Raw genomic sequence first — 23531 nt, 5'->3', positions numbered from 1 at the left:
CAGTTGGTATTGGAAGGAAATGAAAACTGGAGACCCAGAACACGGAAAACTTAATGAAGAGGAAGCAAAAAGAAATGACCCCTAATCATGAGCTCAAGACGTCACCGGAGACTTCAATAAATAATGCACAGCAGTGCTGCAGTTAAGTTCCTGTTCTGTGCTCAGCCTGTATTGGAATTGCCTGACTTGCAAATAGTCACTATTGAAAATTTCTCTGGGTCCTTCCCTTAAAAAGATGGGTCTGGGGAAGTGTTAAGGGCAGTATGTCTGGTAAGGAAGTAGGGGAAATAAAGTCATGGGCAGCCAATCATCTATGGGAACTGCAGTTACAGGATCAGTCCTGAGCTGCCCCTCCTTCCTTACTGTTGCAGATCTTATCCTTGGTACTGTGCACTCCCTCACTAGGGTTCTTCCTTCCCCTGTTCACATGGGGCTATATCATCTCCAGTTCCTGAAACCTCACAACCAAGAAGGGCACTCGCTCTTGACAATTGCTGTCATGACTGAAGATGCATTTCTATAGACTGTCCAGGGTCATGAGGCTGATGTGCTCAAACATGTCCAGGTAGGTGCTACCATCAGTACATATTCGCTTCCACTTTGCCTGCCAAAGAAAGAGAGAAAGTATGGGGCTGGCCCTCTCCCAGGATCTGACCTGATGACCCTAGTCTCTCCAGTCACAGAGAGATCAAGAAAGAAACCTTTGCCATGGAGAGTAGAAAGGGGCTGTGGTGCACACTGAGAATGTGCCATGGGGATGAAGAAAGTCAGAGCTAGAAGTTAGCAGCTGAGGTCTTGCTCTTGCTCTGCCCATTATTTACTATATGTCCTTAGTGGTGTTTTGGGGATTGGAAACTGAACTACCCCATGAAAGGTGCTGGAAGAGGTTCATGGATGATGGTGCCTATGGGCTCTGCTCCCTTCTACAGCCAAGATACATTTGGTGAGAGAGGGTAGATGGTGTGATGACCCACAGCCATAACTAGACATTTTGTGCCTGGACAGCTGTCATCAGCCTTGCCTATGACATGTGGAAGTAACTCTACCCTCAGTAGGAAAGGAAACAGAGACCATATAACTCGAGTTGTGAAGTCATTGCTCAGAGTGATGGAGATTTGGGTAACTGTGAAGCAGTGAAAGAGCTCACCCCTGCTGCCAGCTGGCAATTTTCTTTTTTCTTTTTAAATTTTAAATGATTATCCTTGCTGACTGGACTTGCTAACTAACACTTTGTTGTTTCTAGAGAACTAAATCACTGCAGTTTCTATATTTGGAATCTTCCAAGTACATTGCCCTTGGGCAAAGCCCTTATCATCTAGTCTTAGTTACAGCTCTTCTGTGTCCACCATCATGCCTGCTGTAACCCACATTGGTCTAGGAGGTTAGGCATTGAATGGAGGCTCTAACTGTGGTTGGTGTTTCTCCCTGAACCCACTTGAGACCCCTCCAGGCTCACATGTATGGTGTCTACACTCTGGTTAAATATCTTTACATGAGACTTGAGGATGTCAAAGTGGAATGCTGGGGTCAGCAGGTGCCAGTGCCGGCTCCATTTGTCTCCTTCACTCACAAGAAGCCCATCTCCTGCCAGGGGAGGAAGGAGGTAGAAGAAGTCCAGGTAGCCTCTCAATTACTTGGCCCCCCTTATAGCCCTAACTTAGATTCCTACATAGATCTCCAAACCTGATAGCAGTCACCTCCTCCTAATCTCAGTCATTTACTTACCCCTCGGTCCTTCACCCATTATTCTTAGCCCTCCAGTCTTAATTCTCCACACACAAGCTCACCATTTCCCCATCTACAAAAACCTACCTCCCAGGATTCCCTGTCCCATAGGCTAAGGGCAATTGGGTGCCTTTTCCTAGACCTTATCCCTGCTTCCTGGTATTATTGCTGAACATAGTCATTACTCACCCAGCCAGGGCTTCAAGAATCCATAGAGAAGATCAGCCTTGGGAGCAATATAGGCTGTTGAGAGAGATAAATCCTACAAAGGCAGTGAATACACACATGCACACATACATACAAATATGTGTATCTCTAAGTACATATACATGTGTGTATTTGTGTGTGTTTGTGTGTATATATACATATATATATATATATACACATAGCTAGCTTTATCTAAATATATAACTCTATGTAATGACCAAGTGGGGTAGGGAATATGCCACAAGATATGTCACCCCAAGAGAGACCAAAGGAGGGTAACATAGCCTTGACATGGCTTCCTAAGGTTTCATGCTGAAAGGTCTGGGGATGGAGTTTCTTTCCTTTGCCCCTCCCCAGCACCAAATAATCACCCTCCAAACAAGGCACAGTTGGGACAAAGAGAACAAGAGGACAGCAGAGAAGGCAGCAGGGAGGAATGGGTGAGCCTAGAGGTGGAAGAGTGAGTGGAATAGGACTGGGAAAATGAAGGTAGCAGAACATCCAAATATACCCTGATAGGCTGGATTGATTTGGGTCATAGAAGACCCTGGAAATGACCCAAAGCACCTTGGACCAACTGACCCCTGGCTATGGCCCAGCATGGGTCACCATGAAACAACTCAGACATGGCTCTGTATTCCTTAGGAATAATCCACACATGGCCCCAGGCATATCTCCAGGGATCCTCCAGACATTACTGAAATCATGTTGAAGATAATGACTCAGATTCCAACCATACACATATGTAAGAAAGGGCCATTGCAAACCTTGACACATTGATCCCAAACCACATAATTCAGACATTAACCACATATGATTATGGACCCTTCTTCCATAGACATGGCTCAGACATTCTGGGATATGGGCTGCACCAAACTTGGACATGACTCTGACACCCTCCAGAGAGTAACCAAGATAAGGCTCAGACCCTTTCTACCCTATGACCCCACATAGACTCTGTCTGCACACAGCTTGGACACTTCCCAGGTGGCCCAAACACTCCTCTTGATATGAGCTCACACACAATCGTTTACATACCTCCATCCAGGCATTCCTAGCCGTGACTCTATGCGCAATTCCAAACCTTTGTAATAGCCCCAGTCAGGGCCCAGGCATCATCCTGGATATGAATAGAGGCATAACCTCGGCATGATTTCAAACATGGTGCCAACCCAGCTCAGATAGCCCAGGCACATTCCAGACATGACCTTGATGGTTTCAGAAATTGCCTTCCATATGCTGCAGGTATTGTCCTGTGTGGTCTCAAATGTAGCCCCAGAAACATCTCACATATGAGGAAGGGAGGGAAAGGAAGACAAGGGAATAAGCATTTTATATAGAGTCTACTAAGTGCTTTTACAAATATTATCTCATTTGACTATCAGGTATGTGCTACTAGTATCCCCATTTTATAGATGAGGAAACTGAGGCAAACAGAGATGAAGTGACTTCCTCATGATCATACAGCTGGTTGTGTCTGATGTCACTTTTAAACTGGGGCTTTCCTGATTCCAGGCCAGAATCAGTTTTACCATGGTTGCCACCATGACACCACATACACCCAGGATGTGGTTCTAGACACATGCACCTAGATACAAACCAATCATAGTTCTAGATCCACATCAAGCATGGTCCTGTGCTACTCTAGGCATGACCCTAGAAACATACTTGATATACCCTGATTTGCGGGCAGGACACAGCTCCCATAAGGCCAGAGACATGACCCAAGGTAGCATGCTGGAGATGTAACACCAAACATGGTGTCTGATCTACACCTGCTACACTCAGATATGGTCTCAGACAAGTCAGAAAATTACAGCATCAGAGACGCTTTCCAGCCTTCTCCCACCTCACTCCCATCCATGGAGTCTGTGATCTAGTGATACTGGCCCTTCTTTCTGCTCCTCAAACAAGAAACCCTGGGGAAGTTAACCCCCTCCCCCAAGCCTAGACTGCTCTGCTCCCTCATGTCTGACTCCCGGCCTCCTTAACCTTTAAGCTAAAAGCCCACTTTCTCCAAGAAGTTTCCACAGTCCCTCTTCTGCTAGTGCCTTTCCTCTATTGGCTATTCCGTTTTATCTCATATACATCTGGATAGTACATCTTTATTTTTACATTTTGTCTCTCCAATTATATTGTAAGGTTCTTTTATTTTCTTTGTATCCCCAGTGCTTAAATAGCTAGTTAGTAACTAGTGGCTGGTAACTAGTGGGTTTTTTTCCCAATTAATTGATTTATTTTTAGTTTTCAACATTCATTTTCACAAAATTTTGAGTTCCAAATTTTTTCCCATGTCTTCCCTCCCCCCACCCCAAGACAGTGGCATTCTGATTAGCCCTTCCCCCAATCTGCCTTCAATTCTATCAACCCTTCCCTTGTCTTATCCCCTTCCCTTCCATTTTTTGTAGGAAAAGATAGATTTCTATACCCCATTGCCTGTATATCTTATTTCCCAGTCGCGTGTAAAAACAATTTTTAACACTTGGTTTTAAAACTTTTGAGTTTCAGATTCTTTCCCTTCCTCCCTCCCCACCCACCCTTAATGAAAAGGCAAGCAATTCCATATAGGCTATACATGTGTAGTCATCCAAAACACTTCCATGTTAGTCATGTTGTGAAAGATTAACATTATTTCACTCCATCCTATCTTGCCCCCTATTTATTCTATCCTCTCCTTTGACCCTGTCCTTCCTCAAAATTGTTTTGCTTCTGATTTCCCCTTCTCCCAATTTGCCTTCCCTTCTACCATCTCCCCACTTATCACCTTCCCCCTACTTTCCTGTAGAGTAAGATAGATTTCTTTATTTAATTGAGTCTGTATGTTACTCCCTTCTTAAGCCAAATCCCTCTCACCTCTTCATTCCCTCTTCCCCTCCTCCATAAAAGCCTTTTCTTGTTTCTTTTATATTTTGTTTCATCATTTCTTGATCTCTTATAATTTCAGTGGTTTCACTTTGTCCAATTCTAATTTTGAAGGTGTCATTTTCTTCCTTAATATTCTGGATTTCCTTTTTTAATGGTTGATTTTCCTTTCATACCCTTCTTGTTTTTCTTGGATTGATTATTCTTATTTTCTTTTTTAGTTTTTTCTCCATCTCTGTCATTTGATTTTTAAAGTCTTTTTAAAGGTCTTCTATAAATTCTTTTTCAGCAAGTGAACATTTGATGTTACTCTTTGGGGTTTCTTTACTTCAATTTCCTCCTCTGAAGATGAACCCTGGTCATCTCTATTCCCATAATAGGTTTCTATAGTCGGATTCTTTCTCCTTTGCCTATGCATTTTTTTTTGTGGTGATAGCTTAGTTATTTGTAGTCACCACTAGCCCTGAGGAATGGGAAATGGTGCCTCTTGCCCCAGATCTTCAGTTCTCCCCTCTAGCCTGAAAACAAAACCAAACCTGCAGCCTCCTTTAAGTGCCAATGTAGTGTCTAACATAAATATTCCTTCAACCTCAGTTGCCCTTAATCCACATAGCAAACTCTGCCTTTGGATATGGCCAGAAAGCAGCTACAAGCATTCTCCTCCCAAAACAGGGGAGAAAGACACACTGGAAACAGCTTCAAACTCATCCCCAACAGAGGAAAGTGCTGTTTGCTCTCTCTTCTGCCCTCACTTTTTTCAGCTGACTCATACCTAGGGGAACTTAGTGGTCATTCAGTGTGAGGAAAAAATTAGGAATATGAGATGGAAACAGAAGATGGAAGAAAGATAAGGAAGAAATTAGACAGAAGGACCAAGTAGCCCTAAGGGAATTGATGAAGGTAGTGTAGCCAGAGAATAATAGATAGCAAGGAAATGAGTAGGGCCTACTAAAGAGAAAAACAGAGCACCGGTCAGAGACACAGGGCTAGATAGAGAAATAGAGATGACAACATGATGTACTTAGTAAACAATTGTTTTATTTGTTTGCTGAGCCACAGAGTATTGAGAGTAGTTCTTCTCATCCTGGAGAGTCCAGGGGACTTGTTATAATGGGAATATGGGAAAGGTTTCAGACAGATACTGCTCCCAACACACAGATGCTGCCATTTCATCTGTCCAAGAAAGAAATCATAAGTGTGAGTGAGAGTCATCCTCCCAAGAGCTGAACCTTTGGCCTGAGTCCCTGCAAAATGCCCGAGACAGCAAGAAAAGGACCTCTTTTTGTCATGGGGAACTAATTGGGAGCTACAGATCACAGTCAGAGCTCTCCTTCAGGTTGGAGGGAGTCATTGGCTAGGAGTCAGGAGAACTGAGATCCAATCCAAACTATGTTACTGTGTGAACTATTGTGTGTAACCTTAGCGAGTCATTTTCTTTCTCTGGGCCTCAACTTCCTTCCTCATCTGTAAAAACTGGGATGCTTCACTGACCTCTCTGCCTCATAGGATTCTGGGAGGATATGAGTCATGGACATAAAACTGAGCTGAAAGGGCAAGTCCTAGAGAAGGCTCACATGTGATGGTGACCATGAACTCTGCTCCACCACTTCAACCCCTCAGAACCTTGGGCAAGTCACTTAACCCCAATTGCCCTCCAAAAAGGAAAAAAAAAGCATGAAAAAAGAGTCAACAGCTTGGTAAAAAAAAAAAAAAGACAAAAAATACTGAAGAAAACAACACCTTAAAAAACAGACTAGGCCAAATAGTAAAAAGAGGTCCAAAAAGCCAATAAAGAGAAGAATGCCTTACAAAACAAAATAGACTGAATGGGAAAAGACATCCAAAAGCTCACCGAAGGAAATAATTCCTCAAAAATTATAATGAAGCAAATGGGAGCTTTATGTGAAATCAAGAAACAATAAAACAAAATAAAAATAATAAAAAAAATTGAAGTGTAAAATATCTTCTTGGAAAAACAGCTAATCCAGAAAATGGATCCAGGAGAGATCATTTAGAAATTATTGGCTACCTGAAATCCATGATCAAAAAAAGAGCCTAAACATAATCTTTCAAAAAGTACCAAGGAAAACTGCCCTGATATCCTAGAACTAGAGGGTAAAATAGAAATTGAAAGAATCCACCAATCACCTCCTTAAAGAGATCCCAAAATGAAAAGTTACAGGAATATTACAGCCAAATTCCAGAGTTTCCAGGTCAAGGAGAAATACTGCAAGCAACCATAAAAAAAAATCAGTTCAAGTATGGTGGAATCACAGTCAGGATAACACAATATTTAGCAACTTCTACTTTGAAGAACTGGAGGGCTTGAAATGTGATATTCCAGAGTGCAAAGGAGCTAGGTTACAACCAAGAATCACCTACCCATCAAAACTTAATATAATTCTTCAGGAGGAAAAAAGGATAGTCAGTGAGATAGAGGACTTTCAAGCATTCTTGATGAAAAGACCAGAGCTGAATAGAAAATTTGACTTTCAAATACAAGACTCAGAGAAGGATTAAAGGAAAATAGGAAAAGGACATCATAAGGAACCTAATAAGTTCAAACTAGTTACCTTCCTACATGGGAAGATGATATTTGTAACTCATAAGACCTTTCTAATTATTAGTGTAGTTAGAAGTATATATAGACAGAGGGCACACATGTGAGTTGAATATGAAGGAATGATATCTAAAAAGTAAAAGTGAGGTATGAGAGAGGAGTGTACTGGGAGAAAGAGAAAGGGAAAGGTAGAATGGGGTAAATTATCTCACATAAAAAAGGCAAGAAAAAACTTTTACAGCAAAGGACAAGAGGAGGGAGGTGATGGGGAGTAAGTGAACCTTACTCTCATCAGAATTGGCTCTAAGAGGGAATAACATACACACTCAATTGGACATAGAAATCTGTTAATCTACAGGAAAGTAGGAAGGGAAGGGGATAAGAAAGGGGGTATGGGTGATAGAAGGGGGGGAAGATAGTGGGAGGGGTGGACAGAAGCAAAACACTTTTGAGGAGGGACAGGGTGAAAGGAGAGATAGAGAGAATAGAATAAATGGGAGGGAAATAGATGGAGGGAAATATAGTTAGTTATAGTAACTGTCGCATAATCTTGGCATAACAGTTTGACTCTTTACAAAAACAAACATACTTTCTAGATATATTACTTCCTACTTCACCATCTTGATGCTGTTCCCATTCCATAGACATCTAAATCTCAACATGTCTGAAACTGACATCATTACCTTTTCCAAAAAGTCCTCACCCATTCAAATCTTTGCTATTACTATTGAAGATATCACCATCTTTCCAGGCATCCAGGCTCACAACCAAGGAACCATTTTCAATTTCTCACTCTCGCTCTCACCCCCAACATTAAATCTGTTGCCAAAGTCTATGGATTTTACTTTTCTAAAATTTTTCATATACACCCCCTTCTGTCCTCTGATACATCCACCACTTCAACAGTGATAGCAAAGATTGGAATGGGAGAGAATTTTGCCCAGATGGACAGACTTGACCATGGAGGTGCAGGCTAACGCTCAAAACAGTTGAGTTTGTACCCAGAAGTCCCCAAACTAGTTCCATTTTACACAGAAACTTGACCTCATCCAGGAGATTGTAAAGACAACTAGAAAGTCCCCTGGATCTGGGAACTGTTTCCCAACTGTTCAGTTGGAAAGGGGAAGTAAGGGAAGAAAAGGGAGGAGATGATAGAGAAGTGATAGAGAAGAAAAAAGACAAAAGAGAGATAAAGAAGAGGAGGGAGGGAGAGAGCAAAATAGATAATAAGAAAATTTAGGCTGACATAGGTGAGTTAAGTGACAGAAGGCTTTCCAGACCCACTGCAGATGGTACAGGACTGAGTGGGAGAAAAAGGAACTAGAATTGGGAAGGAGACCTAAAAGTTAGTGGGGGGAACTAGCTTCCTCTTATTTTTTTAATGCTTTCTCTTAATAATGCCCAACCCGCGCACTCATCATAATGACCTCATTTCTTCTGGCTCCTGTCTCCAACCCCATCCCTTACTTCACCCAGATTCCCACTCAGACTCTATTCCATCCTTGTAGCCTTCCCTAAGTCTCTTTCCTCTGGAGGTGAAGCCTCAGGTGATGTATAGAAGAGAAGATGCTTGTTCCCTGACTTGGGATGGCAGTGCAGAACCTGTATTTTGTCCTCTCTTCCCTCCTCCCTCTTTTAAAAATCAAAGTCCTTAAGACAAAGTGAGAGGTCAGTGGACTTTGGGAACAAGGAGTCTGGGAGTATGGTCCGATCTCTGCCCCCAGAGGGAAAAGCAGCTGAGGTGCAGCAGCCACTGCCACATGGCTGCTTGAGAGCTCCTGGCCTGCAGATTGTAGGAGGACCATGCCACAAGTCTGAGGGGTAATCACTCTTGCTTTAACCTGCTTAGATCTGAATTGCTGTCTAGGGTGGAGGTACTGGGGTGGGTGAACAGTGAGCCAGAGCGTGTGGAGGCTTCAGAGAGGGCAGCCAACTAATAGCTCTGGCAGCTAAGAAAACCCCAGTGATCTGGGACAAAGCTCCATTCTCTGAAAGCAGAGTTCTACTGTGGCAAAAAGCTAAAAAGTCAAGTAATTGAGTGGCAACATGAGCAAACGAGGGAAGCAAGGCAAGCACAGTGGTCTGACCCTGGATTCCTTTTTGGGGAACAAAAAAGATAAGGCATGGAACAGGAGGAAGAAAATCATGAAAAGAGAGTCAACAATCTGACTGAAGAAAACACCATAAAAATAGACAAACTCAAATGGCAAAAGAGGCTCAAAAAGCCAATGAGGAGAAGAATGCCTTAAAAAGCCAAATTTGCTGGATGGAAAAAAGAATTTCAAAAGCTCACTGAAGAGAATGATACCTTCAGAATTAGATTGGAGCAAATGGAAGCTAGTGACTTTATGAGAAATCAAGACATTATTAAACAGATCCAAACAAATGAAAAATAGAAGTCAATGTGAAATATCTCATTGGAAAAACCACTGACCTGAAAAATAGATCCAGGAGACATAACTTAAAAATTATTGGACTACCTGAAAGCCATGATCAAAGTAAGAACCTAGAAATCATCCTCCAGGAAGTTCTCAAAGAAAACTGCCCTGATGTTTTAGAACCAGAGGGCAAAATAGAGGTTGAAAGAATCCACCAATCACCTCCTGAAAAAGATCCCAAAAAGAAAATTCCTAGGAATATTATAGCCAGGTTCCAGAATTCCCAGATTAAGGAGAGAATATTACAAGCAGCCAGGAAGAAACAATTTGAATATTGTGGAAACACAATCAGGATAACCCAGGATCTGGCAGCTTCTACACTGAAGGATTGAAGGACTTGGAATATGATATTCTGGAGGTCAAAGGAGCTGGAATTAAAACCAAGAGTCACCTACCCAGCAAAACTGAGTATCATGTTTCAGGGGAAAATATGGTCATTCAGTGGAATAGAGGATTTTCGAGCATTCTTGTTGAAAAAACCAGAGTTGAATAGAAAATTTGGCATTCAGATACAAGAAGCAAAAGAAGCATAAGAAGTTAAACAGGGAAAAGAAATCATAAGGAACTTATCAAAGTTGAACTATTAACATTCCTACATGGAAAAACAATAATTGTGACTTATGAAACCTTTCTCAGTAGTTGAAGGGAATAGAAATATATATATATATATATATATATATATATATATATGAGGGTATATGGGCATATGTTTACAGGCATACATAGAGAGCGCAGGATGAATTTAACAGGAAGGGATGATACTTAAAAGTTGAAATTAAGAGGTGATAGAGGAATATAATGAGAGGAGATGGGGAGAGACAGAATGGGGTAAACTATCTCATATAGAAGAGGCAAGGGAAAATGGTTACAATGGAGGGGAAGAATAGGAAGGCAAAAGGGAATGGGTCAACCTTATTCCCATTGAATTTGGCTTGAGGAGGGAATGAAATACACACTAAATAGGGTATCTTACCCTATAGGAGAGTAGGCGGAAAGGGATGAGGGAAGTTGGAAGCACCCACTTTTGAAAAGGGACAGTATCAAAGTAGAGAATAGAACAAGTGGGAGGTGGGATAGGAGGGAGGGAAATATAGTCAGTCTTTTACAATATATCTACTATGTTATTGTTTTGCATTAGCCACACATGTACAACCTATACTGAACTGCTTATCTTCCCAGTAAGGGTGGGCGTCAAGGGAGGAAGGGAATGAATCTGGAACTCAAAGTTTTAAAATCAAATATTCAAATATATATAAAAATAAAAAAGAACTCCCAGGAGTAACTTCTTAAATCTAAAAATAAAAAAATAAAAAAGGAGAGAGAAAAAAATATTAAAAAACATGAAAAAAAAGAAAAAAAACTAGTTCTCACACCCCAGTTTAAGGACCCCTGCTATAAAGCATCCCATCTCTGAAAGTAGATTCATGTCTTCAGTAAAGTCTCTTTTCAAATCCAGGATTCCAGGGTTCTAAGTGCTTCAGGAACCTTAGGGAAGTCTGGTTCTAGGTGGATCTTGGTAGTGTCTATTCTAGAGAGTTCTATAAGCTTCAGGGGACGTCCAAGACACAATACCCTCCAAGTTTTTTAACCGCTACATGAGTCCAGAGGATGACTTTAGGTGTATCCAGTGTTTCTGGGATTGGTGACAAATTCACAAAGGGAAATTAGGTGACTCAAGGTATACTTGAACTGCCAAGTAGGGAGATGCTGCTTGGGTCCCCTGGGCAGTTATGCATGGGAAGACAGAAAGCCAAAAACCCAGAAATATGGACCTGTTCCAGGATGAAAATGGGAAGTCTCTGTCAGATAAGGACATCCAAGAAGAAGCTGACACCTTTATGTTTGAAGGTAAGGGCGCAAATGGAGAGGCAGGTGCAAGGATTTAGAGTTCCTGTGGTTGGAATGAGATTTCTTGTTGGATTCCTAATTAGCCCTGACATAAGACCCTCTGACCTCTTCTTTGAACAGAACTGGACTATAAATATGTATATGTTTCCTCTTCCCCCACAGGTTAGTAATGGGTGTTTCTAAACACATCACCTTTCTGGGTTTGTTTTCCTCTCCCCTCATCCCAGGGCATGATACAACTGCAAGTGGCATCTCTTGGGCCCTCTACAACCTGGCCCAGCATAAGGAACACCAGGACTGCTGCCGTCAGGAGATACAAGACCTCCTGAGAGGTCGTCAACCAGAGGAGATTGAATGGTCAACGCAGGCTGTGGCGGGGGTTGGAACCATGGTCTCAGGGCTAGGGAATCCCAAAGGTGTGTGTAGTCAGGGGCTAAGCCTCTGTGTACCCTGTCCACAACCAAGGACATTCCCAAATGAACCATCCCCAATAATGATAGCAAAAGCTAGCATTTATATAGCACTTTGAGGCTGGCCAAATATTTTACATATGTTGTCTCCTTTGACCCTCACAACAAGCCCTGGGAAATAGATGCTATTATTAGCTCTCTATTATCCCTATTTTATAGATAAGGAAACTGAGGGAGACAGAGGTTAAGTGCCCAGGGTTATACAGCTAGCAAGAGACTAAAGCAGGATTTGGGCTCCTGAATTCTAAATTCTGAATTCTAAAATCTACACTATATCATCCCAACTTGGCTGAAACTAATCCTTAGCAGATGATGGCTCCCATTTATTGAAACAGCTTCCCCTTTACCAAGAGAGATATAAAGGCAGCCCAAGGCAGTTCAGTTTTAACTTAACACAGCTACTATACAGGGCTAAGACATAGGGAGATTTTCTCTGTCAAAACCTCCTTCCACATCTCTATTATTCATTCATAGCTTTGTTAATATCCCACAATTTCTGATGATAAAAGTCCCCAACCTCTGATTAATAGATTCCTTCAAGTTAACACCTTCCTCCCCTGTTACTTTTTCCACCAAAATTGAAGGGAGAATTGTCCTCCTCTTTACCACTATGGGGCTGGGCTGATAGTCCTTCTGTCCTCAAGGATGATCTATCCCAGATGCCCTTCCTGACCATGTGTATCAAGGAGAGCCTGAGGCTGCACCCACTAGTGCCCGTTATATTCTGCCGATGTGCCAAGGACATCACACTACCTGATAGTCGAATTATTCCCAAAGGTACCTTGATCTAGTCTGCACAGCAAAGGGAGGAAGAGTCATAGAATGAGGGAGGGGAGTGTAGAGGAAGGGAGGATGGAAGATGGTAGATGGTGGGTTTTACCATGGGAAGGAGCCAAGGTGGTCCCACTAAAGAGGTTAGAGGGTCATATCTATGACTGTATGTACACAATTTGGGGACCACATTATCTCTCTCTTTTCCTCACCTACTAGGGAATTATGCCTCATAAGCATCTTTGGAACCCAACACAACCCAGCTGTGTGGCCCAACCCTGAGGTACCAACAACAACCCCTTACACCATGACTGATCCAAGGGGTTAGTGATACTAGTATTAGATGGAACTAAGCCCCAGAAAGGCCAAAAAGTAAGAACACCCCAAGTGTACTTTTCATGGCAGAGCCAGGGAAAATAGGAGATGATAGCTATTTATCCTGGTGAAGATCTATCCTTTATGAGTATGATTCCATTCTTGGGGAAGCCAATTGACCTTGGGTGGATGTGACCCTCGGATAAGCCCTCCACCAGCCTCTCCAACCATGTCCCTGTACCCCAGGTCTATGATCCATACCATTGATGCCCAAAACACCCAGAAGATGTCACCCCTGGCATTTATGCCTTTCTCAGCTGGACCCAGGTGAGACCAGAACATCTGCTTGCCCATCTATATCCTTCAGAGATATCCTCACCCCTCTAGGTCAATGTGGGCAGCTCCAAAGTTCCAAAAGAGACCTTATCTCTTTGAGTTATGGAGTCCCCATCCTCAGTGGGTGGGAAAAGGGAGAGGGTTCTCAGAAGCTGGTTGACTTCAGGGCCCATCCACCTTGAGCAGTAACTGCATTGGCCAGAACTTCGCCATGTCTGAGATGAAGGTTGTGCTGGCCCTCACTTTGCTGTGATTCCATGTCCTGCCTCATGAGAAACCAGCCTGAAGGAAGGCAGAACTGATCCTCAGAGCAGAGGATGGACTGTGGCTGAAGGTGGAGCCACTGCAGCATCCTTCTAGCCCTGAGACACACCTCCAAAAAGTCCCTCAGGATGGATGGAAGGACTTTTTCTCTAGCCTTGAGCAGTCATGAGAACCTGATGAGTGCCTTCTTTTCCAGTCTTCTATGTCTTTATCATTATGCTTCTAAATAAAACACACTTCTAAACCCAATATATTGGCACATTGTGAGTCTCTGTGCCAAAAAAAATCATGGTAGGAGCAGGGGTAGAAGCCAAGAATCTGTTTTCAAACCTTGTCTCTCGAAAGAGGTGAGAGATCTATATAGTCTAGGACCTCAGTCTCTGGACCTCTAAGCCCCTCACCTCAGCAAATCAGTCACAGTGATAAATTCATCTGTACTAATTATGAGAAATTAGAGACATTGACCTGTAATGTCCTTCCAGTTCTACAATTATTGAACTCTCTGAACAATCATAGTGATTAACTGGAGAGAGAGGCTAGGTCTAGGTTGGTAGACTCCCCAAGTAGGAAATGATATCAAAGAGCATCCATTTATACCCATTCCTAAGGAGAAATCTCTGATTCATCAGCCCTGACCAATGTTCACCCACTCTCTACCTGATAACATTTTAGTTATATCTGAGAGGTCCTGGCATTACCTTGTTCCCCCATTCCTTTTCCTGCCCCTTTGGTCAATCTCTGTTCTTCATTTCTCCTTGACATCTCATGCCACTTAAGGTTTAAGACTGAGTCAGTAGCTCACTAACCTTTCCCATTTTAGCTGGTTAATTTTTTATACCTGGCCCCATGCCTATTTTCCATCTTCTTGCTCAGACTTCATTTTCTCTGTATTCTGATGTCTTCATAGATCATCATTTATCAAGTCAAACTGGAAGGGATCCTAGAGGTTATCAACTGTAAGATGTGCCTGAAGAATAAATTATTCCAACAGCGTCTTCTTTCTGAGACAGTCCTTCTCTTTTTCTGGACAGCTCTAATACTTTGCTTTTGGTTTTTGACATAACATCAACCACAGATCTTTCCCTGCCTAGTCCTAATTCTGCTCTCCAGGTTCAAGCAGAACACATATTATCCCTCTCCCATCTCTCTTACTAGTCTTTCAGTTCATGAATACTTATAATAATATTAATAATAGTAACAGGTAAAAGGTGAACTGAGTCTCAGAAAAGACAATAAATGACAATTTAGTTCAGTCTTAAGAGGTTCAAAATTCAGCAGTTAAATAGAAGGTTTGGAAAAAGAAAAATAATCAGTGAAAGAATTCCAATTGGAATCCAATTGGCATGCTTGCTCTTATCCTAAATATTTGTATCTTCTGTAACAACCAGGATGAGCAGAGAGGTTCATGACTATTGACTCCAAAACCTGACTAAGGGAACTGAAACAAATTTCATATCTAATGTTTGAGTATGCTGATTTAAGAACAGTTGTATATTAATCACAACACCTCTAGTAAATGAAAGATTAAAATACAAGTGGCCCTCAAGTTAGAACCTCAGCCAAGGACTCCAGCTCAGGCACAAGATGTAACAAGAACAAACTTAAGAACAGATAAAAAGCATAACCTCTACAGAAGGCTTATTGACCACAGCACCCTAACTCCACAATGGATGGTACAGGTGGCTAAAAGATCTGCTGAAAGAGCTATAACCCCAGAATACTTTGTGAATGTGTGTGTTTGTGTGAAATACTGGCCTTCATTAGTGTGGGGTGGGGAGAGAGAAAAAGATATAGCTTGGAATTTTAAATGTAAGAAAAAAATTAAATTAAAAATAAATACAAAAAGAGACCTTTAACGCTTTCAACCATACCCCCTTTTTTAAACTCACATATTTGCTATCATAGTTAATAAGTTATACATCAGATTCAGGTTTCTCTAGATTCTCCTCCAGGGAAACATAGGTCCTTTCCTGAGAAAATTCCTTGCTGGCCCTACAATTTCTCTATGACTTGGGAGATAGACAATGAACACTACCCATGGTTAAAAATTATTTTTCTGATCTAAACAAACTTCTCTTATCTCTACTGGGATGTCTCCTCTGCCCCTTGCCTATTCCTAGTTTTCTAAAAAGGTTTCTAGTTTTTAAATCAGCTTCACCCACATATCCAAGATAACCACCCCTGTGTGCCTTCAATCTTGTGTCATCATTATAAGATAACAAACAGCATACTCAGGAATCTTGAGTGAGGCCATTCAGTGGTTTAACAGCAATAGTAATGGTTCCTAACAAATCAGAGACAATACCTGCCCAACTCTAGAAAATCCTTTCAATCTTAAAGGATCTTTGAATACGGTCACATCAGAACTGCCTTTATCTTCTCTGTGTGGTGCTCACCCCTTCTGGAGACTTGACCTACAACTTGGCAGAAACTGTGCAAAATTGACATTTGCCCATGGAAAAGTTTAAGTCATTTTCCTTTAGTCACTTCAACATTTTAATAACATTGACTCTTCCCAGAATCAATAATTTATCAAGATATGCTGATATTTAGTTCATATATCCAGCTACTTTCTCCACTAGTCTTTGGGAACTAACAGTTTCCCAGACACTCCTTGCAGTATTAAGATCAAACTGGTAAGCACTCAACTGAGCATATGAAAGCAATCTTCTTGCTGTATTTTTCTGCCTTAGGAGTCAGGTAGTAGCCACCATGGAAATCCAGTACTGAAAACCACTGTCTATCTAAAGGATAATCCACTATATTCTGAACCCTCATGATGGCTCGGCTTCTTTATTCAAAGGCTAGCAGTCAATACACATTCATATTTTTCTATTCTTCAATAATAACACTAGAGGCAATTCATATTGACTGTTGGATGATGACGTGATGATGCCATTAACCAGTAAATTCTTTTTTTTTTACATTTTTAAATGCTTTATTAACTTCTGATTTATATCATTCATTTCTGCCAGATTTTGAGTTACAAATTTTCTCCAAGTTTTTCCCATACCCCCCCCCCCCCAAAATAGCAGTCCCACAGGACATCTCCTCCTCCAATCTGCTTTCTCCCATATTTTCTCCCATACCCCTTTCAACTTTTCCAGTGGATCTCTATGCCCCAGTGCCTGTATATCTTATTTCCCAATTACATGTAAAATAGTATTGATAATAGTGTACACACACACACACACACACATATATATATATATATATATATAATACACATTTGAATATTTGATTTTAAAACTTTGAATTCCAGATTCATTCCCTTCCTCCCTTGTCACCCACCGCCACTGGGAAGACAAACAGTCCAGTATAGGATGTACATGTGTGGCTAATGCAAAACAATAACATAGTAGATATATTGTAAAAGACTAACTATATTTCCCTCCCTCCTATCCCACCTCCCACTTGTTCTAGTCTCTATTTTGATCCCGTCTCTTTTCAAAAATGGGTGCTTCCAACTTCCCTCCCTGCCAGCCTGCCCTCCCTTCCATCATCCCCCCTCTCATCCCCTCCCCCCCTACTCTCCTGTAGGGTGAGATACCCTATTTAGTGTGTATTTCACTCCCTCCTCAAGCCAAATTCAATGGGAATAAGGTTGACCCATTCCCTTTTGCCTTCCTATTCTTCCCCTCCATTGTAACCATTTCCCCTTGCCTCTTCTGTATGAGATAATTAACCCCATTCTGTCTCTCCCCATCTCTTCTCATTATATTCCTCTCTCACCTCTTAATTTCACCTTTTAAGTATCATCCCTTCCTGTTAAACTGGTCCTGTGCCCTCTATCTATGTATACCTGTAAACATATATACACACATCCACATATGTATTCATATGCCCATATACCCTCATATATAGACATATATATGTGTGTATATATATATATATATATTTCTATTCCCTTCAACTACTGAGAAAAGTTTCATAAGTTTCAATTATTATTTTTCCATGTAGGAATGTTAACAGTTCAACTTTGATAAGTTCCTTATGATTTCTTTTCCCTGTTTACCTTCTCATGCTTCTCTTGCTTCTTGTATCTGAATGTCAAATTTTCTGTTCAACTCTGGTTTTTTCAGCAAGAATGCTTGAAAGTCCTCTATTCCACTGAATGACCATATTTTCCCCTGAAACATGATACTCAGTTTTGCTGGGCAAGTGAGTCGTGGTTTTAATCCCAGATCCTTTGCCCTCCAAAATATCATATTCCAAGCCCTTTGATCCCTCAGTGTAGAAACTGCCAGATCCTGGGTTATCCTGATTGTGTTTCCACAATATTCAAATTGTTTCTTCCTGGCTGCTTGTAATATTCTCTCCTTAATCTGGGAATTCTGGAACCTGGCTATAATATTCCTAGGAGTTTTCTTTTGGGGATCTTTTTCAGCAGGTGATCGGTGGATTCTTTCAACCTCTATTTTGCCCTCTGATTCTAAAACATCAGGGCAGTTTTCTTTGAGAACTTCGATGATTTTCAGGTTCTTACTTTGATCATGGCTTTCAGGTAGTCCAATAATTTTTAAGTTATCTCTCCTGGATCTATTTTTCAGGTCAGTGGTTTTTCCAATGAGATATTTCACATTGCCTTCTATTCTCTCATTTGTTTGGATCTCTTTAACAGCCTCTTGATTTCTCATAAAGTCATTAGCTTCCATTTGTTCCAATCTAATTCTGAAGCCATAATTCTCCTCATTGAGCTTTTGAGATTCTTTTTCCATCTGGCAAATTCAACTTTTTTTTAAGCAATTAGGGTTAAGTAACTTGCTCAAGGTTACACAGCCAGGTGTTTCTGGGTGGGTGCTAAGTGTCTGAGCCCAGGATTCGATCTCCAGGTCATCCCAACACTGGAGCCAGTGCTCTTACTCTCTGTGCTACCTGGCCGCCCCCCAAATTCGACTTTTTAAGGCATTCTTCTCCTCATTGCCTTTTTGAGCCTCTTTTGCCATTTGAGTCACTCTGTTTTTTAAAGTGTTATTTTCCTCAGTCAGGCTGTTGACTCTCATTTTGTAATTTTCTTGCATCGTTCTCATTTCTCTTCCCAGTTTTTCCTCCACTTCTCTTATCTGCTTCTTAAGGCCCTCTATGGCCTGTAACCAGCTCATATTTTCCTTTGAAGCTTTTGGTGCAGGAGTCCTGACTTCACTGTCTTCCTCCTGTTCCATGCTTTGCTCCTTTTTGTCTCCAAAATAGCAGTGTAATGTCAGAATCTTCTGTCTGCTTTGTTTCCTTTGCCTGGTCATGTCGCCCCTCAGTCACTTGACCCCTGGGCTTTTTGCCACAGTAAGACTCTGCCACCAGACAGGGGAGCTTTCGTCCCAAACGCTGGAGTTTTCTCAGTTGCTGGAGGTATTAGAAGGGTACCCTCTCTGAGGTCTCCACATGCTCTGGCAAGTTGGACATACACCCCAGGACCTCCACCCTAGACTGCAATCCAGATCCAAGCAGGTTAAAGCAAGAGTGATTACCCCTCAGACTGGTGCTTTGTCCCCCCACATTCTGCATGCCAGGAGCTGAAGCTGCCATGTGGTGCTGGCTGGCTGTGCCAGTGCCTCAGTGGCTTCTCACCCCGGGGGACAAAAGCCACTCACTCCCACTTACTGGTCCCAAAGTCCAGACTGCTCTGACCTCTCACTTTGTCATTAGCATCTGTGTGTTGATAAATCTGGAAACAGCCACAGCTGCTGCTGATCTGGAGTCCCTCCAGGAAGGGCTGGTCAGGCCCACCCTGGGGCTAAAGCCTTGGTGTGGGGCTGGGCTCGGCTCCCAGAGTGCTGCACTGGCCGATTCCTGCTGGCCTGCCGGGCTGTTCTCAGCAGGAGGTTAGCTTCTCTGTGTCATTTTGTGGGTTCTGTAGCTCCAAAGTTTGTGTAGAGTCCCCTTTTTACATGGATTGGGGAAGGTGGAAGCCGGAGCCGCGGGAAGGTCCTGCTTCTACTCCGCCATCTTGACTCCGCCTAACCAGCAAATTCTTGAGATGGCTTCTGAGATCATCCATCCCAGACAACAGACATTTCCCTGAATGGTAATTAATCAGTCAGTGAGCTTGAGCACATCTCATCCATACAGTAAGAACACATCTATCTTCCCGTTGAACTACTTCAATAATGACTTTTAGTGTTCTGTTATGAGGGAATCTCCAAAGTCCAACTGCTCTGGAACCATTTCAGAGGAAAAGCTAATGTTCTTGTGTAATTTGTCTCTGCGTGATTCGATCCTCTTGCACAGATCATATAGAGAGACAAAGCACTGAAGTATTGGAACCCAACTTGCTGTTTGCCATATTCTACTCATATCTGGAATTTGTGATAAGTCTGCATGCACCAGCACCAGAGTGCCTATCACCTTGATGACATTAGCAATTTCTTTGAGAAATTTTGAGGTTCCTTCAATGTTTCATGGATTGTGGTTTTGTCACTTAATTTTCAAGGACAAATCATTCCAGAGGCTATATTTGTACTTTCTTCAAATGTCTCATTAAAATGACTGAGGCTCCATTGTCCAGAACAATGATGCTGCCCACATGTTCCAGCTTCACTGTCACTTCAGTGTGAGGATTGATGAGTGGACCCCAGATCCCTAATCCCTCTAGGGGGAGCTTCATGTATTCTAGAAGCACATTAGGGATTAGTGTTTCCTTCTGAGAAGGGAAGTCATAGTCATCTAAAGCTCTGGGTGACTTAGAGTGTGAATATCCTTATTCACTCTCATCCACAGGTAAACAAATCACTCTCCAGAGAATCACAAAATGTTAGAACTTAAATCTAGTCTCGTTCGGCCCTGTAATCATTTTTTTTTATTCTTATATTACTTTGATTTCCCAATCCATCTTTCCTACCCAACCACATCTCTAGCAAAGAATAACAAAGAAGAAAACAGTTCAGCAAAACTAACGAAATCTGGAAATATATACATGGATATTTGCCCATAGCTGCCCATCTCTGCAAAGAAAGAAGAAAGATTCCCACATTTCCTCTTCAGAGATAAGTTTTGGTCACTATAATTATACACCATTGAGGGTTTTCCTTTTGTTTCATTCTTTCCATTTATATTGTTGTAGTCATTTTGTATATTGTTTGGCTAGTTCTAGTTACTTCATTCTAGATCAGTTCGTTCAAGTATTCTCCCATCTCTCTGTACTCTTCATAATCATCATATTAAGCAGCAATATTCCAATATATTAATGTATCCCAGTTTTATTCGTCCTCAATCAGTGGGCATTTACTTTGCTTTGAATTCTTTTATACAGCAAAGAAGAACATTATGAACATTTTGGTGTATAGAGGACCTCTCTTTGGCTTCCTTGGAATATACTACTCTGAGGTAAAGGGCATGGACATTTCAGTAACCTTCTTGACATCAATTCAAATTGCCTTCCAGAAGGAGTGGATCGACACATAGTTCTAACAACAGTATTAGTGTGTCTGTCTTCACAAGCAACCTCCCCTCTCCCCAGCATCAACTATTCCCATCATTTATATCTTTAAGAAATTTCAGATATGATTTTTAAAAAAAATAAGTCAGGTGAGAAAACAAGGAAATGAATTAGAAAATGTGTTGGTCTTGGTCAGAGGACCTGAGTTCAAATGCTGACACTACTTTGGAATACTGATTACTACTTTGGAAGAGTTGACTTTCTAGACTTCAGTGTCCTCAACTGTAAAATAAGGATTTCCTAGAAAGTTGATAAAGTCCATTTCATCTATAAATTTAGAACCATAAATTCATTTATGATTCTAAAAGAGTATATAAAAGTAGAATATGACTAGGATATAACATAACCTGGTATGTTAGTGGTAGTGAGAAAGAGGCATAAAAGATAGGCAGGCCAAATGTTGTACTAATATCTAGTAGAGGATATGTAGAGATATATAGGTATAGTTATATGAGTATGTATGTATACATAAACATATCTGTATGTAGGAGTGTCTGTGTGTGGACATATGCATATAAATACATATACCTGAATCTTTATTTATGTATGTGTCCATGTATACACATGTATATAAATATATATGCATGTCTGTACATTATATGTATGTGCATGTGTGTGTATATATTTTTCGTGTGTATACATACAAACCCATTAAATCAGAGGAAGCAGAGCAGCAATTAAGAGATAAAGATTGGGTCACATGCTCTACCTACTGAAGGAGCACCCACACTGATGTAAACATAGTCCCATCAAAGCAATAAAAGATACTGACTACTAATGGAAGACTAAGAAAGGAATCAATCTCTGCTTGGAATGAATAGAAAGATGGTCATAAATTAATGGACACAAGACAGCACCATTCACTTCTTGCTTCTTTTTCACCAACAAGCATAATGATCATCAGACTGAGAGAGAACAGAAATGACTAAAATAATAATAATCATAGCTAACATTATAGTGTTTGCTATATGCTAGGCACTGTGTTAAACACCTTATAATTATTATCTCATTTGATCCTCACAATAGCTCTGGGAGGCAGGTACTATTATTATCCACATTTTACAGAAGAAAATTGAGGCAAATAGATGTTAAATGACTTACCCAAGGTCACATAGCTATAAAGTATCTGAGGCTGGATGTGAACTCAGGACTTTCCTAACTTCAGGCCCCACTGTTCTACCCACTGAATCACTTAGCTTTCTAAAAGTAGTTGAAACCACTGATTGCAAGGATCTAGTAAGGCAGCACCAAATCACCCGTAAGAAACCCAAGCCATCAGACTCCAGAGTACATCATCCGGAGTGGAAAAATGGATAGGTGGGCAGCTCAGCGAGTAAGAGCACCAGCCCCAGTGTCGGGATGACCTGGTGATCAAATCCGGGCTCAGACACTTAGCACCACACCCAGAAATAACTGGCCGTGTAACCTTGAGCAAGTTACTTAACCCCAATTGCTTTAAAAATAAAATAAAATAAAAAATGGATAGGTGCGAGTATGCTTGTCATGATGCTGTCTGTGATCTTTGGACCACTGTTGAGAATAGAAGACATACTGCAGAACTGAAGATGGACAAATGTCCACAATTTCCAAACAAAAAAGAGAAGACAAATTCTTTAAACTAGAGGTCAGTGATCTTGACTTTGATCTATGGGGAAAATACTAGAAAGAGTCATTAAAGGGATAGTGTATGATGAATGTTTTTGCAGCCCAGGGCCTCAAGTCCCCTAAACTCTGGGTTTACACAAACTAGTTTTAATCTTAATAGTAGCTTCAAGATAGCTTTTTTTCATATATATTAGGTCCACACTTGGAGTTTGCTCTGGGAAACCTCAGAATATAATTCATGTTTTGTTCTCCACAAATACTAGTAAGCAGGATGCACAGCTACCAAACACTTGAAAAAGTCACAGACTTTGTTCTGCTCCACTGAAAGTACAAAATATGAAAATGACTCCTAAGATCCCATAAACCAGTACTATCAAACTCAAATAGAATCAGGGACTTACATAAGGATCCCTTTGGGCCATATATTGACTAGAAAAGCATATATTGACATTATCAATGTTTTGTTGTATTTTTATTTATTTTTAATATTTTTCCATTATATTTTAATATAGCTCTGGCAGTATTCTAGAGTGTTGTGGGGCTAATGCTGCCAAGAAGCCTCCTGCTTATTACCTTTGGCATAAACAAATAAAGAAAACACATGAAAGATTAACAACAACCCACCAAGAAACAATGCAATCTTCTTCTCTCTCTTGAACCTTCCCTAAGGGAAGTTCTCTAGCCTCAGTGCCACCCCC

At 41.2% G+C, this 23531-nt stretch overlaps 2 pseudogenes; one reads left to right on the top strand and one right to left on the bottom strand.

Annotated features, from left to right (window-relative positions):
* The window catches only part of LOC138160167 (cytochrome P450 4F11-like), a 10748-nt pseudogene extending 7281 nt beyond the window's left edge, over window positions 1-3467 (bottom strand).
* An 8091-nt stretch (window positions 3468-11558) lies between these two features.
* On the top strand, window positions 11559-16275 carry LOC138160166 (cytochrome P450 4F6-like; annotated as a pseudogene).
* Window positions 16276-23531: the final 7256 nt, after the last annotated feature.

The sequence above is a fragment of the Petaurus breviceps genome, unplaced genomic scaffold (genome assembly GCF_028583685.1).
Source record: "Petaurus breviceps papuanus isolate PSGF00001 unplaced genomic scaffold, PetGlider_PUasm1.0 180, whole genome shotgun sequence".
NCBI lineage: Eukaryota > Metazoa > Chordata > Mammalia > Diprotodontia > Petauridae > Petaurus > Petaurus breviceps.
Note: the sequence above shows the minus strand (reverse complement) of the source record. Positions and strands in the feature narration are given on the sequence as shown.